The 14223-nt window shown below is 51.1% G+C and overlaps 1 long non-coding RNA gene across 1 annotated transcript; it reads left to right on the top strand.

Annotated features, from left to right (window-relative positions):
- Nucleotides 1-68: 68 nt before the first annotated feature.
- Nucleotides 69-3814, top strand: LOC140605532 (uncharacterized). The gene is made up of 4 exons (XR_012008183.1): nucleotides 69-997; nucleotides 1122-1259; nucleotides 2604-2730; nucleotides 3261-3814. It is a non-coding gene; the product is annotated as an uncharacterized lncRNA (long non-coding RNA).
- Nucleotides 3815-14223: the final 10409 nt, after the last annotated feature.

Genomic DNA, 14223 nt, shown 5'->3' with positions numbered 1-14223 from the left:
CGGCCCCCGCAGCTCCACAAGGTCGCCAGGGGCTGCTGCCATCACAGTGCCTGTGGCTGGGCCCCCTCGGCGCCCCCGGAGGGCGGCTTCCCCGTCCAGACTCCCCTCTCCTGGCCAGGAAATACTGCGCTTTACTGCTGTTTCCCGGGTCACGGGCCTCCTGCTGCCCCCGGCCCCAGGTCTTCCTCTGCAGGCCGCCTCCTCACCTTCGGGGCCCCGGGGCCCCCCTCGGCCCTCCGCCTGCCGGCCCCGTGCTCCCCGAGGACCCAAGGCCCCGAGGCTGCGCCAACGCCCCCCCGACTCCAGAGGCTCCGCGAGACCCCGAGGGGCGACAGGGACACGCCCAGGGGCTCGTCTCGGGAGGGGGTGTCCTCCCTGAGACCACCCTGCAGGCCAGCGACTGTATCCCTTTATTAGAGTGAATTTAATATGGGACATCGGTGAAAGGTCACTAGCCGGGGGAAGAAGCAGCGCAAAGCAGCCCCCAGCACCGAGCCAGGTGCGCCAGGTGCGCCAGGTGCGCCAGGGAGAGGTGGTTGAGAGAAGCCAGAGGCGCCGCAGAGGTGGCCCGAGGCCACGCACAGAGAACACGCGGTGGCCGCTGCGGGGCCCTCAGGAGCTGGGAGACGCCACGGGCTGGCACGCAGGGCTCTGAGGACACTGAGCCCCCGGAGGTGCTGCTCTCTCGGAAGGGACACACCCGGAAGCAACACAACCGGCTGCCTCTGGGAGGTGCGAGGTGCGAGAACATCCGCACCTCCTTCTGCGGGCCCGGGGACAACCTCCCTGGCTGCGCGGGAGAAAGCGAACCTTGCAAGGCTCCCCCTCCTCCCTCTCTGTCGCCCTCTGGCGGCCCTGCTGCTAGAAGCCGCCCGGGAGCCCGCGGGAAACCAAGCAAGGTGGTCAGAATTCAGGCTCACCTGGACCTGTTGATCCTTAGCGTTTCATCATTCGCTTCCAAACCAGCTCCTCTCTCTGTGCCGCCCTCGTGTCCCAGGTAATGGTCTGCCTGTCCATGCTCCAAGCCAGCCAAGTGAGGTCCTCTTGGATACTGTCTTTTCTCATAGCTAGCTTGTGGCCCCCTAAATTGTATTTTAAATGTTTTATTTATTTATTCACAGGAGACAACAGAGAGAGAGGCAGAGACACTGGCAGAGGGACAAGTAGGATCCCTGTGGGGAGCTGATACCGGACTTGATCCCAGGACCTGGGATCACGCCCTGTGCCGAAGGCAGACGCTCAACGACTGAGCCACCCAGGTGCCCCCCGTAAATTGTGCTTTGAAGTTGTTCTTTCCTTTTTGTTCCCAGTGCTTTGCACTCAGGTCGACCATTGTCATCATCAAACTAAGCAACAACTGCAGTGGCCTCCTTCCTGGCCTCTTTGACTTGTTTCTTCTTCCCTCCAAGCCATCCACGCCCTAGGCCAAGTGATCTTCCAAAAAATTAATCTGCTATATGGCTCCACTGTTGTGCCCTCATCCAGGGCTCTTCCTTGTGACATAAGAAGGCGTGAGCACCCAGGAATGGCATTCTGAGTGTTCTCATCACCTTGCCTCTATTGCCCCCCCTTGTCTGCCTTACACCTTCACGTCACCCATGCAGAACCACAGGTGGTCTCCCTCCACCATCAGTGGCCCTCTGAAATGCCTACCTGCCATCCCATGTCCTGGCTGGCTGTTAACTCCTCCTCAGGTCCTTAAAACCAGTTGCCAGTGCTTTTTCTGAGAAGTCAGCCCTGATCTACCCAGGGTGAGTTAATCATTTACCCCCTTGTGCCCCTACCATGCCCTGTCTCTATAATATTATTTACGACACTGAATTGCATATTTGAATTTGTAAATCTGTCTTCCAATATGAATTAAGATTAGATTTAGCAGCAAGTGGCAGGAAACCCCGAACTGCAGTGGCATAAACCGTGTAGGTATTCATTTCTGAGTCACGTGTAAGTCATCAGGCAGAGTCCCAGGCTGGCATGACTGCCAGATGCTTCTACCTGGTTGACCCACCTCCCTTAATGTACAGTTTCCATTCCTGGTCCAAATAGCCAGCTAATCCAGCTCAGCCCATTGGGTTTACGTTCCAGCCAGCAGGGAGGAGGCAAAGAAGGGTGAAGGACACACCTTCCCAGACCACAAACTTCTGAGAAGAGGACTGTATTAACTTCCCAGGGGGATCCCTGGGTGGCACAGCGGTTTGGCGCCTGCCTTTGGCCCAGGGCGCGATCCTGGAGACCTGGGATCGAGTCCCACATCGGGCTCCCGGTACATGAAGCCTGCTTCTCCCTCGGCCTATGTCTCTGCCTCTCTCTCTCTCTCTCTCTCTCTCTGTGACTATCATAAATGAATTAAAAAAAAAAAAAAAAAAACTTCCCAGGGCTGCCGTAACAAATCACCACGCACTTAAAACAACAAAGTTTATTCTCTTATAGTTCTGGAGGCCAGATTTCTGAAGTCAAGGTGTTGGCAGGGCCAGGCTCCTTCTGAAGGCTCTAGGAAAGGATCTGCTCCATGCTTTTTTCATCGGCTCTGGTGGTTGCTAACAATTCTTGTCATTCCTTGGTGTATAGACACATCACTCCAGTCTCTGCCCCCATCTTCACAGGGGATTTACTCCATGTCCGTGTCTCTTCACCTGCCCTTCTTATAAAGACACCAGTCGTTGGGTTTAGGGTCCTCCCAGAGTATGACCTGCTCTCAACTAATTATATCTGCAAAGACCTTATGTCCAGGTAAGGTCATATTTTGAGACTCTGGGTGGACATGAATTTTGGGGGACACTATTCATCCCAGTAGAAATGTGTTGACCTCTTCATCTTGCTCATATAAGACCCAGTGTCTGGCACATAGTAGGAGCTGAACAAAAAGTTTTCAGAATTGAATGCAACTGATTATTGGCTTCCAGTGTGTTTGGCTACGGTTCTCTTCAATTAACATTCACTGAGTTTCCTTTCCACAGGGCTGGTTAATCATTTTGTGACATTTTCTCATGAAAAATTAGAACCAAATCAGTGTGGGATGACTTCCTGGTGATATTCACACTCATTTAAAATTCATCTTTTTTTTCAAAATAAGATATGGACATAGTTTAAAAGTGAAATAATGCTTTAAAGAATCAGAAGAATTTATGGCAACACAGAGCAATTTCCTTCCCATACCTCAGTCCTGTTTCCCGGATACAACTCCTCTTCCCTCTCCTGGCTGCGTCTTGCGGTGCTTGACTCCATGTTTCTAAGTAACCTATGTATTTTATCAATTTCAGGCATTGCAATGCCTGTCAGCGCCTGACCCCTGTTCCTTGGGCCTTCCCTCTTCAGTGCAGATGGCCCGCTTCTACTTGCCAATATCTGCATCTCTTTGCCTGAAGACTTTTCAGAGACCTCTCCACCTGTGCTTGGGGCAGGCCAGAAGTGCCAAGGAATTAGCCTAGAGGTGGCTGCCAACCTGATGGGACTTGGCGTACAATTCCCTTGCTCTGGCACGCTGCTAGACTAACCCTAGGCATGTGCTACACTATTCCCCAGACTTTCTCTGCCCAATTAAGATCTAGTTGCCCCAGGTAGCTTCGGATTGGTCATGAACCCTTATTGCTGGCCTCTCTCCTCTTCACTCCTCTGTGGTGTTTTATGTACCTCCCAAGTGAACTTTTTTTTAAAAAACAAAAAAATCTATACCACTGGGATGCCTGGGTGGCTCAGTGTTTGAGTATCTGCCTTCAGCTCAGGGTGTGATCCTGGGGTCCTGGGGTCGAGTCCTGCATTGGGTCCCTGCATGGAGCCTGCTTCTCCCTCTGTCTGTGTCTCTGCCTCTCTCTGTGTCTCTCATGAATAAATAAATAAAATATCTTTTTAAAAATGTATATGCTATTTTTTATTGTGATAAAATAGACATAGCATAAAATTTATTATTTTCATGAGTTTTAAGTGTATAATTCAGCAGCATTAAGTACATCACATTGTTGTGCAACCATTACCACTACCCATCTGCAGGATTTTTCACCATCTCAAACTGAAATTCTGTGCCTACTAATGAAAAACTCCTGTATGAGTCCTGGGCTAGACCATGGCATTGAAATGTGTGCTCTACCATGTATGAGCTGTGTGTCCTTGGACAAGTCACATCCTCTCTGTGTCTCAGGATCGTGTGTGAAATGGGATTGTAATAATATTTACCTTAGAGGTAACTAAGATAGTGCCTGCAAAATACTTTGCTGTTTTGAGCACAGAGTAAGGACTTAGTAAGTTGGAGCAATTGTTATCATTAATGCATTTAATGCATTAATGTATGTCTCAGAGATAAGAGATAAGAATGTCTCTGCAAGTATTATCATTATTACATCTGAATTTAGACCAATTATTGCAAGAAAAAGTCCCTAACGCCTTTAACAAAGCAAGCTATTCATTAAATTATTTATTTATGATTATTTAATATTTGTTCTTTTTTTCTTTCTTTCATATTTGTTCTTTGTCATTAATTTACTTAGTTATTTATGAAGCACCTAGTACATAGCCAACACGACATAACTAAGCCCTGCAGGAACACATGGAGGTGCAGCCTCTTGTCTGTAGGGAGCTCACAGTTCAGCCGGGGAGAAGAGTTACAGAACAGCTCTATAGGGAGTCACGAGTTAATGGCGGAAATGAAACAAGTGAGCAAGGAGTTGTGGGGTTAGATTAGGGAAAGCTTGGCTTCGTGGATGTGGAATCGGTCTGGGCTTGGAGCAAGAGGCAGTTCCAGATGCCAAGGAAGGAAGGGGTCCCCAGGTGGCAGAAGCAGCTGGAGTCCCCCAGGGCAGGAGGAGAGACTTCGCGTTGGCACATCCTGGTGAGAAGAGGGTGGGGAGGTGTGGGTAAATTTGGATGGGTGAGGTGTAGTCTGACTGTGAATGGCTTAGAAGGTGAGGCGACAAGAGGGCAGGTCATGCGGCAGGATTCTCGCGCAGGACTGTGGCCGCGCGGCCTTAGAGCAGCAGGGCCCTGGTGCTTTACTCCGGTCTCCACCCACCCTAAGGAGAATGAGAACTCAAGGAGGGAAGTTTCCAAACTCGCCTGAAAAGCTGAGTGATGGGATGGATGAAAAATTGATGTGAGGCATAAATATTGCAGGAGCGAATGTGCCAGATACACTTAAGGATAAAGCTAAGGGAGAAACTTCCTGCTGTAGAGAGAACTAGCTCCTGCCTGTGGGAAGAGAGGGGGGCAGGGGTGGGATTCCCGCGGGGGGCTCCCTGGTGCCCCGGCCAGGCTTGGGGGCTCCCGGATCCTTGGCTCAGTGAAGCTCCGATGTAAGGTGATTGCAAGTGTCCCCTTGGTGGGGGTGGGTGTGTGGTGGAGTGGGGACAGGTGCCACCTCTCTCTGCCTCCAGGCTGCTGCTCTGGGGTTTCTTCTAGCTCCTGCTAAGCGAAGTGCAGATCTGGCCTTAGGAAAGCTGCAGTCTCTCTAAACTTGCAGGTACTTACTTGAAGACACTGGGTAGGTTCCCCTCTCCACAAGCCCCATGAGCTCTTCCTCATGCAGGGACTTGCTTCTGTGCTCTGGGTATTGTCTAAAAGTCCCTGTCACCCAGTATGGTCCCCCAGTGGTCAATGTTCCCATGGTCTGAGTCACTCTTCTGTTTTCCCCTTTGATGTCCAAGCACCCCAGAGAACCTGCGGGAAGATTTTTCATCCCTGATGAGTGGGACCATCCTTGCATCTAAATACCAGCTAACTTCCTTCTGAAAGGAGTAAAGGGAAAGACCCGGAGTCTTGACATCAGCTCAAAAGGAGCATCCTCTTACACCTCAAGCCATTTCTCATCAGCCTGTCTCTGGCAGCTTCTCCCAGGACTACTGGAGGTTTAGCTGGCTGGTCTGGAGGTGGGGTGCGCAGTAGGAGGGGGCAGTTATGGCAGCCGAGGCAGGTGGTGAGAAAAATTGTGTCTAGTGCAATGCTGATCAATGTTCAACAACCCGCTTTGGGGGACAGAGGAGGACCCTTGATTGGGAACATCTGCTGACCTCACTGGCGTCAGTCCTCTCCCCCCGACCCATGTCACACCACCAATAGGATGTCTAGAGGCTTGCACAATTCCCAAAGACATGGCAGTAGTCTCACACAGCCGGTAGATGTTTTCTCCAGCACATCACTGGTCCTGCTGTCTCTGGAGGCTTAGAAACCCAAGCTACCATCATGCCCTTTACCATCAGCCATGATAGAACGAGGTATCTTGTCTCCCTGTGCTTCAGGGCCTCACAGGGCCAGGAATGTGGGTTTCTCTGGTCCCAGCACAGGTCACTAATGTAGAAGTTAGGAACTGGGAAATCACATGGAGCTTTGGAGACTGAGTTCCTCTGAGTTCAGTGACTGCTCTGTGACTTGTCTGGTGGCACCACACGGTCAGGTGCAGGAAGGAAGGAGGGTAAGTGGAAAAGCACTGCAGTCACTTGGGAAAGCCAGCCATTGATCTAGCTCTCTCGACTCCCAGTGATAGACATTGCAGCTCCTCTCACTGGCTGGAAGTTTTCTGACACCGTTAATGCAAGCCTCAGAAGGTTGTGGTAATGAGTGGCTAACATGTATCAAGCTCCATTAAGAGGCCAGGCAGCATGCTAGCTGCTGTATAGACATCTCCACAACATCCCCAGGAGGTAAGTGGAACTTTATTCCACTTTACGCATAAGGAAACTGAAGCTTGGATTAAATGATGTGCCCCAGGTGACACAGCTGGGAAGTAGCATAGCTGGCATTTGAAGCTGGTTTCATTTGAATCTAGAGCCCATCTTCCTAAACACAATCTCCTCACTCCTAATGACGTATCACCAAATACAAAGTCAAGGCCCTTTCTGGAACTCAAGACAATCAGGTGGTGGCCACGTCCTCTGTCCTTTCCAGTGTCTGGTTCTCTGCAGCAGGAACTCACAGGATCTTAGTGACCTGGCCCTGGAGGCCAGGTTGCCATGCTTGGCTCACCCTCGGCTGTCTCCAGCTCTGACCCCACTGCAGTCAGGAAGGAGTGTGGAAACCCGGATAGCAGGGACCCTGAGGATGGAGGCAAATGGCACCCTCGGTTATGGCAGCAAATTAAATCCTGCCAACCGTGAATGAGCTCAGGCTCTGAGAAAGGAACCCGCTTTCAGGAGCAGTTTGTCTCTGTATTGCTGGTAAGAGCAGAGGGTCTGTGGCCGTCGCGAGGAACCTAGGGGCTCTCTGGAATGCTGTCGGGAGGACCAGGACACACGGGAACTCGTGCAAGGTAAGCGACGGTCTCAGGAGCTGTAGGACACTGTCGTGGGTCCTGTTGCGATGACAGAGGAGGTTAATGACTGAGAAAGAATTAGGGTCTGAGCACAACAGATTGAAACATGTCAGGGTGTCTCCCCCGATTCACTGAAGATGCAATTTCAAGCAGCCGGTGCTGACGACATGGACAGAAGGCTCCATACCCTGGAAAAAGCGACTTTGTTGAGTTTTCCTTGCTTGGTTGGCTGTGCCTGAAGAGCTCCCTCTCACTGCATTCTGTGACCACGAGGCACAATCTGGTACCTGCTTCTCTTTCCAGCGTCCCCACCCCCCCGCATTGAACCTATACCTCACTTCCCATCCTCTGTGTCCTTGGAGTGACCCCCAACCCCAACCTTGGGTACAAACCTTCACAACTCCTAGATGCAGCTCAAGCGTAGCCTCCTCCTTTGGTTCTGATTCCTTCCCCACTCCCTCCGCCTCTGTGCTCCCCTAACAGGGCTCTGTATCTTTCTTGTGGCATGTTTTTATTTGTATCATATCTGTGTGCGAGGAAGCTTCTCGAGGGCATGACCCATGTGGAACTTATTGCTGTACCCACCAGAGTATCTGGCTTGGTGCCTTGCTCATAATAAGGATTCAGAAGATATTTGCTGAGCAGAATTTTTAATCTTATTTTGGGTGTAAATATACCCACCAAAAATTAAATTTGGGCAATGACCTGAATGGGTTACCTGCTGGGCATGCCTCTGCCGATACAAGGATTATCAGCCAGTACCTTGTGGACTTGATGGTTATGCATTCATCCCCAAATATGTGCTCATCCCTAGATGAACCAATAAAATTTAATTTATTAATCTCTAGCACTGAGACCCAGACAGACCCTGACCTTTGGTGAACCCACTGCATAAAAAACACACAGAAAGCACCACCTAGAGCAGAATGAGGCTTCTGGTTAACCTTCTGAATGTCAATCTTCCGTAGAACTTCTGCATTAGATGCAAGAGCCTCAATTAGATGAGGAAAGTCCGTGATAATGTGTTCAGTGCTACACTTCAAAATGATTAAGCGCAGAGTCTAGCCATGCAGGGGATCCCAGACATCTAAATGTGTCGTTGTGTTGAATTTCAAGTATCTCTTCTTGGTCTGCCTTGTAAAAATTCCCTCTGCCGGTTTGAATTTCTACTCAGCTGTGCAGCAGGAAAGGTGAGGGCCAAGCAGCCAAAGTTGCAAAGGGAGTGAGAGGACCTGCCATCTCATAGCTATAGAGAAGAAAGGCGCCTGTTGTTCCTCATGGGGATGTGGTGGTGGTAGGGGTGGGGTGGGGGGTGGGCAAAGCACAGGGGCAGAGCTCAACGAGAAAGGGTGGCCTGTGACATGCAGGGCAGCCCTGGATTGGCTCCACCACCGAGGCCGGCAGGACCCAGCAGCCCCCAGCCCCACACAGTCCGGGGGCCCCAGCACACCCAGCCAGCACCTTGCAAACACATCAGCTGATCCCAGCAGGGCCCAGAGCCAGGAGAGACTCGCCCTATCTCTTCCGTGCTTGAACTTGGATTTGGGCCTCTGGGTCTCTTGCCGACAACTTTACTAACAGCCTTTGCCTTCTCCTTTCTACTCCGTGCCTCTGTCCTTTGCCTTTCTCTGCACGCGCTCTGCAGTCCTGCCACCCTGGGAACCTGCCCACATCCCTGCCCCTGCCTCCCCACGGTGCTCCTGCCACGCTGCCAGCTTCCCACTGTCCTCCAGCCTCCAGGTCAGTTTTGCCCAGTGTCAGGGGTGATTGAATTTGTGCTCACCCATGGTTCGAGAGATGTGGCCTTGCAGCAAACATGCTGCCAACAGGCTTCAGTGTCTTTGCTCCTTTTGGATGGGGTTCTGCTTTACTTTGTGTGACCAGGCCTCCACATGTCCTTTCGTGGCCTGGGACCAGCAGCCAGTGTCACTGAGCCCACTTGCCAGGCCTTGCTGAGAGCTTCTCACAGCTTGTTGTATTGACTTCACCCTTAGGATAGTCAGGTGGGATTAAAGCTCTTTTTTCCCCACATTTTACCCCTGAGTAAATTGAGACCTAGAAGATTTAAATACTAGGCCCAGGTGGACTTTCAGCCCCACTGCCTTTTCTTTTTGAGGCCTATACCACCTTACTTATCCCCTGTACCCCAGCTTCAGTTCCTCCCCTGAGCCATATGCCTATGTCTTTGCTGCACGGCACACGAGTGGACCCTGGGCTCCCAGAGAGCTCCAAAGAGAGATCTCTAGTCCACCCACTGCACTGGGCTCTCTCTGTACTGATCCTGGAGGCCCTGTTAGCTCCCTGCCTCAACTTCTCACTACTCTGTGTTAAACGCCGGCCTCTTTCCCCAGCATCCAGAACTGTAACCCTCGCCACCATTCCCAGCTCCTTCCCACTGTTCCCTACCTTGACCATGTGGCTGCCCTGATTCCTCACGGTTCCACATACACATCTGGATTTTGCACAGGCTCTTTCCCTTCTGAGAATACCTTGCCCTCCTTCTCTGATAGACTCCTCATAACCCCTCGGAGCCCACTGCAGATGCCCTCTCTCTGGATGCTTTTCCTTGTGCTCTCAGTTCTGCTCTGCTCCCACCTGCCCGGTACCCCTGCCACTTGCGTCTGTGAATGCCATTTGCATCCTGGTGCCAGCTCCTTGTGAGCGGGGCCCCTATATCCTCCGTTTGTGACTTGCTAGCATCCCACACAGCACACATTCCTAGTGGACAGATGTTTATATGATGTTCATTCAAAGCTTGTTCACATTCAGTGTTTCATTTGATCTTGACAATAAACTGTGGAGAAGAAGGGAGTTTAGGGCAAAAGGGACATGAACCCATGAAATAAGAAGACTGGCAGTCCTCCTCCGGGAAAGTGAGGAAGAAGGCACAATCCCCTATATTTGTCTGCTCTCACAGCCATAACAAAGGGCCACAGACTGAGTGCTTGAACAGCAGAGATTTCTTTTCTCATAGCTTTGGAGGCTGGAAGCCCTACATCAAAAAGTATTGACAGGGTTGGTTTCTTCTGAGGCCTCTCTCCTTGGCTTGGAGATGGCCATCTTCTCCCTGTGTCCCCGGGTGGCCTTCCATTGGCGTGTCTGTGTCCCAGTTTCTTCTTATAAGGACACACCAGCCATTTTGAATTAGGGGCCAGTCATATGACCTCATTAACTTAAACACCTCTTTCAGGGGCTCCATCTCTAAATACAGTCACATTCTAACGCACTGGGGGTGAAACTTGAACACATGAATTTGGGGGGGCCCAAATCAGGTGACAACTTCTGTTTGGCAGATGGGAAGGGGAGGAAGGTCATGCAGGTGGTGTTCCCACCAGCACCATACACTGTGGGTAGAGGGTGTTGCCCTTACCAACCCCAGACCCCCTGCCTTCCTACAAGGCTTAAGGTCACCTGGTAGGGGATGTTGCCTCGGCCTTCCCCATCCTTCTAGACTCCGTGTCTACCAGCAGGTGCGCCGTCATCTCAAGCTCGTAGCCCCCTCGCTGCGGGAAGACTCTCTGACTGTCCTTCTGCAGGAAGGCCCTCCTTCCTCCAGCTGTCTTCATAAATGCAGTCCCTCCCAGGCCCTCCGTGCCGGTCTCCAGGTCTCCGTGCACACAGCCCTTGCCTCCTGAACGTGCTGTTTTCCTCCCTCTTGCTCTCGGTGAGTGCCTCCAGGCCTCTGATCCTTAGCCCGTGTGCTCTTGTCCCTCCAGTGGCACTGCCATCTCTTTGTAAGCTGCACTGTGCTGCATGCTTTCATTCCCTAGCCCCTGACTCGGTGCTGGCCCCATGGGAGGCACTCGGCAGATACTGGTGGAAATGAGCTGAAATGCTTAGAGATGCAGGGCTCCGTATACTCCTTTTACAGAAGTAAACACCGAACCTAAATGTTGGAAGCAGAGCCTGGTCTAGCGTGTCCTCCAGTCTTCCTGCAATTTCCTCCCTCACTCTTTTAAAGGCTGAGGTGTGTAGGGGGTGAGGACGGTGGTCCCGGGCCATCCGAGGAGGGCAGCTGACCCACTGAGCCATGGCTCCTGGCTCCCATCCCCTACTGTCGTCCCCAGTCCTCTCTGGGTACGCCTCCTACATGGCCCCTCTCTTTCCTCAGCCCTCCCTCTCCAAACACACAGCAACTCCTTGCAGGACAGAGCAGTAGGGACAGGGGTCTTTGAAGGGGGTACTTTCTGACCCACCAGACATGCAGCATTCTTTGCTTCTCCCAATCCCTCCTGTTACCTCAGGCCAATTTTTATGCCCAAATAGGTCTCCAAAATCTGGCTCTATAGCTGAGTGCCTTGAAAAATACCTTCCCTTGTGAAATAAGTTAGGAGAACACTATTGTTTACCTCTTGGGATTCACATCTAAGCATAGATACTAAGGGCTCTGAGAAGTCCTGCAGTAAAGAACCCTGCTTACCTTTCCTTTGCCTGACTTTCCCTACTTTACAATATTCTCCCCATGATCCCTGGATAGCTTCCCCTCACAAGACAACTCTTAATATGCTGGGGACTCATATGAACTTTGGAGCTTGCAAGTAGGGCTGCAAGTAGAAAGTGGAAAAGGGAAACATCAGGAAAGGTGCTATGACAGCAGCAGTAGGTGACAAGGCCCAGCGTGCTGCCTATCTGTGGGCCTGCAGAGCAGTCTATGAAGTGGGAAGAAGCAAAACTCCTAGTGCCTGCCTCCTTGGCTTATGCAGTAGTCAGAGGCAGGAGGGAAAATGAAGTTTCCTAGGAAGGCACAACAGCAGGGCCACTGGCGGCATCCCTGCCTCCCCTCCAGAGCTCCCCGGCACAACTCTTGGGCTGGCTGAGTAAACACTCAAAATCCTGGGGGCTCAGCCATGGCTCTGAGTCAAGGAAGTGGAGCCCCGAGCTGCTGTCAGGTGCACCTGCAGTGGGAGAGAGCAGGCTTGAGCTTTGGTATTCTGTTCAGAAAGGCTGTCGGGACCTATATCAATAGATTGATATTCTTCTGATGAAATTTCTTCCCACAGCTTCAGGGAAGAGCCTGGGAGGTGGAGTACAAGGGAAATAGCTCAAGATCTCAGTGGCAGCAATGACTTGCTCCTGAGCATGCAGAGCAGGTGCTGAGGCTCTTGGGGGAGTGGGAGGAAAGTCAGTGTCCCCACAATGAAAGCACTAAGCCGTCTCTGCATTCCTACAGATCCTCCTTGGCTCCCCTCTTCCCTTCCAGCTCCATCCTCGTGGGCAGCTGAGGGGCGGTGGGTGGGGGGTTGGGGGGGCACTATGTGACCTACCATGCTGGTGATGCAGGAGCAGGGCTCACTCAGGGAGCTCCATGGACTCCACCTGCAGCCTTGGTCAGCCACAGGTCAGGGCACTCGGTTCTAATGGGAGGGGAGCCGTACCTTCATTGTAACAATGGGACTGCAGTACCAGCCAAGCAGAGGTCGCACTGCTGAGGTGGAAAAGGCCCTAAGGAACTGAGCTGGGTTGCAGTTCCCGGGGTAGATCTCCTGCTCTTTTCCATATCTCATCATTAATACAGAAGCCAACAGCATGCGTAGAGAGTAGGCTGAAGGAGGTGCCACAGCGTGACTGTGGGGAACCTCCAGACTTACTGGAAAGCCTTGCTTTTCCACTGAGGTAGATGCTCTGGAATCTGTGCCAGCTGCAGACATTTCAGCATCTCGATTACAAGAAACAGAAGAGGCAAGGTGCATGGCCAAATAAATTCTCACACAGCCTGTGCCTCGTCTCTAACTGTTGCACCTGCCTGCATATTTCCTGGCCGTGACCTCTGAGAGCTGTTCACTTCCTGAAGGTGTGAGAAGAGCCAGGAAGAACATGCAGATAGTTGTTGTTTTAGACATGATGGGGGTGGTGCTCCCATGGGGACTGGACACCGAGGCAAGACTACAGTGGAAGCCCATGTGCCTGGAGCCTGGGAAACTTGGGTGGACATCCTGCCTCTTCCACGTACAAGCCTTTGACAGGTTATCAAGTTCTAAGAGTCTCAATTTCTTCATCTGTAAAATTGGATTAAGATACCTGTAATTATTTATTTACCAAATAATAAAAACAGCTATAAAAACATACTAAGGTGTATTCTGGGTACTGGAAGTAAAGCAGTAAAGGAAATGCAAAGTTTCTCCTCATAAGATGCTTATAGTCTAATGTGGGAAGATGAAAATCAACAAACAATTATACACTGTGTCAGGTGGTAGTAACACTAGTAAGGAAAATAAAACAGGGTGAGGGAACAGAGAAAGACAGTGTATATGTGTGGAGCCGATTCTTTCCTCAAGTATGATCGAGGAAGGCATCTTTGGGTGCCTGGGTGGCTCAGTGGTTGAGTGTCTGCCTTCAGCTCAGGGCGTGATCCCAGTATCCTGGGATCGAGTTCCACATTGGGCTTCCTGCGTGGATCCTGCTTCTCCCTCTGCCTGTGTCTCTGCCTCTCTCTCTCTCTCTGTGTCTCTCATGAATAAATAAATAATTTTTTTTTAAAGAAGGCATCTTGAACAGAAACTGGAAGGAAACTGGAAGAAAGTGAGGTGCCATACAGACATCCAGACACAGGAAAGAGCAAGTTCAAAAGTACTGGGTTGGGAGAGTGCCTGGCAAGTTCAAGCAACATGAGGGTGCTGTGTGTGGCTGGAGGGGTGGGGCCAAGGGAAGAGTGGGAGAGAAGAGAGTACAGAGGTTGTGTGTGTGTGTGTGTGTGTGTGTGTGTGTGTGTGTAGTGGGTGGTGGAATCACGTGGGCCTTGCAGAGTTACTCTAAGTGAGATAGAAAAGCCACTGGTGCCTTGATCAGAGAAATGACAAGGCCCAATGTACATTTTAGAAGTATCACTCTGATAGCTCAGTGGAAAATAGATTTTATGACTATAAGTGGAGAAGCAGAAAGACCAGTTCGGGGGGCTCTTGCATCTTCAGGTGAGCAACTACAACAGTTTGGAATATGGCTGTGGTGTTAGTGGTAAGCAGTAGTCAGGTTCTAGATATATTCTATCGGTA

The sequence above is a fragment of the Canis lupus genome, chromosome 15 (genome assembly GCF_048164855.1).
Source record: "Canis lupus baileyi chromosome 15, mCanLup2.hap1, whole genome shotgun sequence".
Classification (NCBI taxonomy): domain Eukaryota; kingdom Metazoa; phylum Chordata; class Mammalia; order Carnivora; family Canidae; genus Canis; species Canis lupus.
This window is presented reverse-complemented; position numbering and strand designations above follow the sequence as displayed.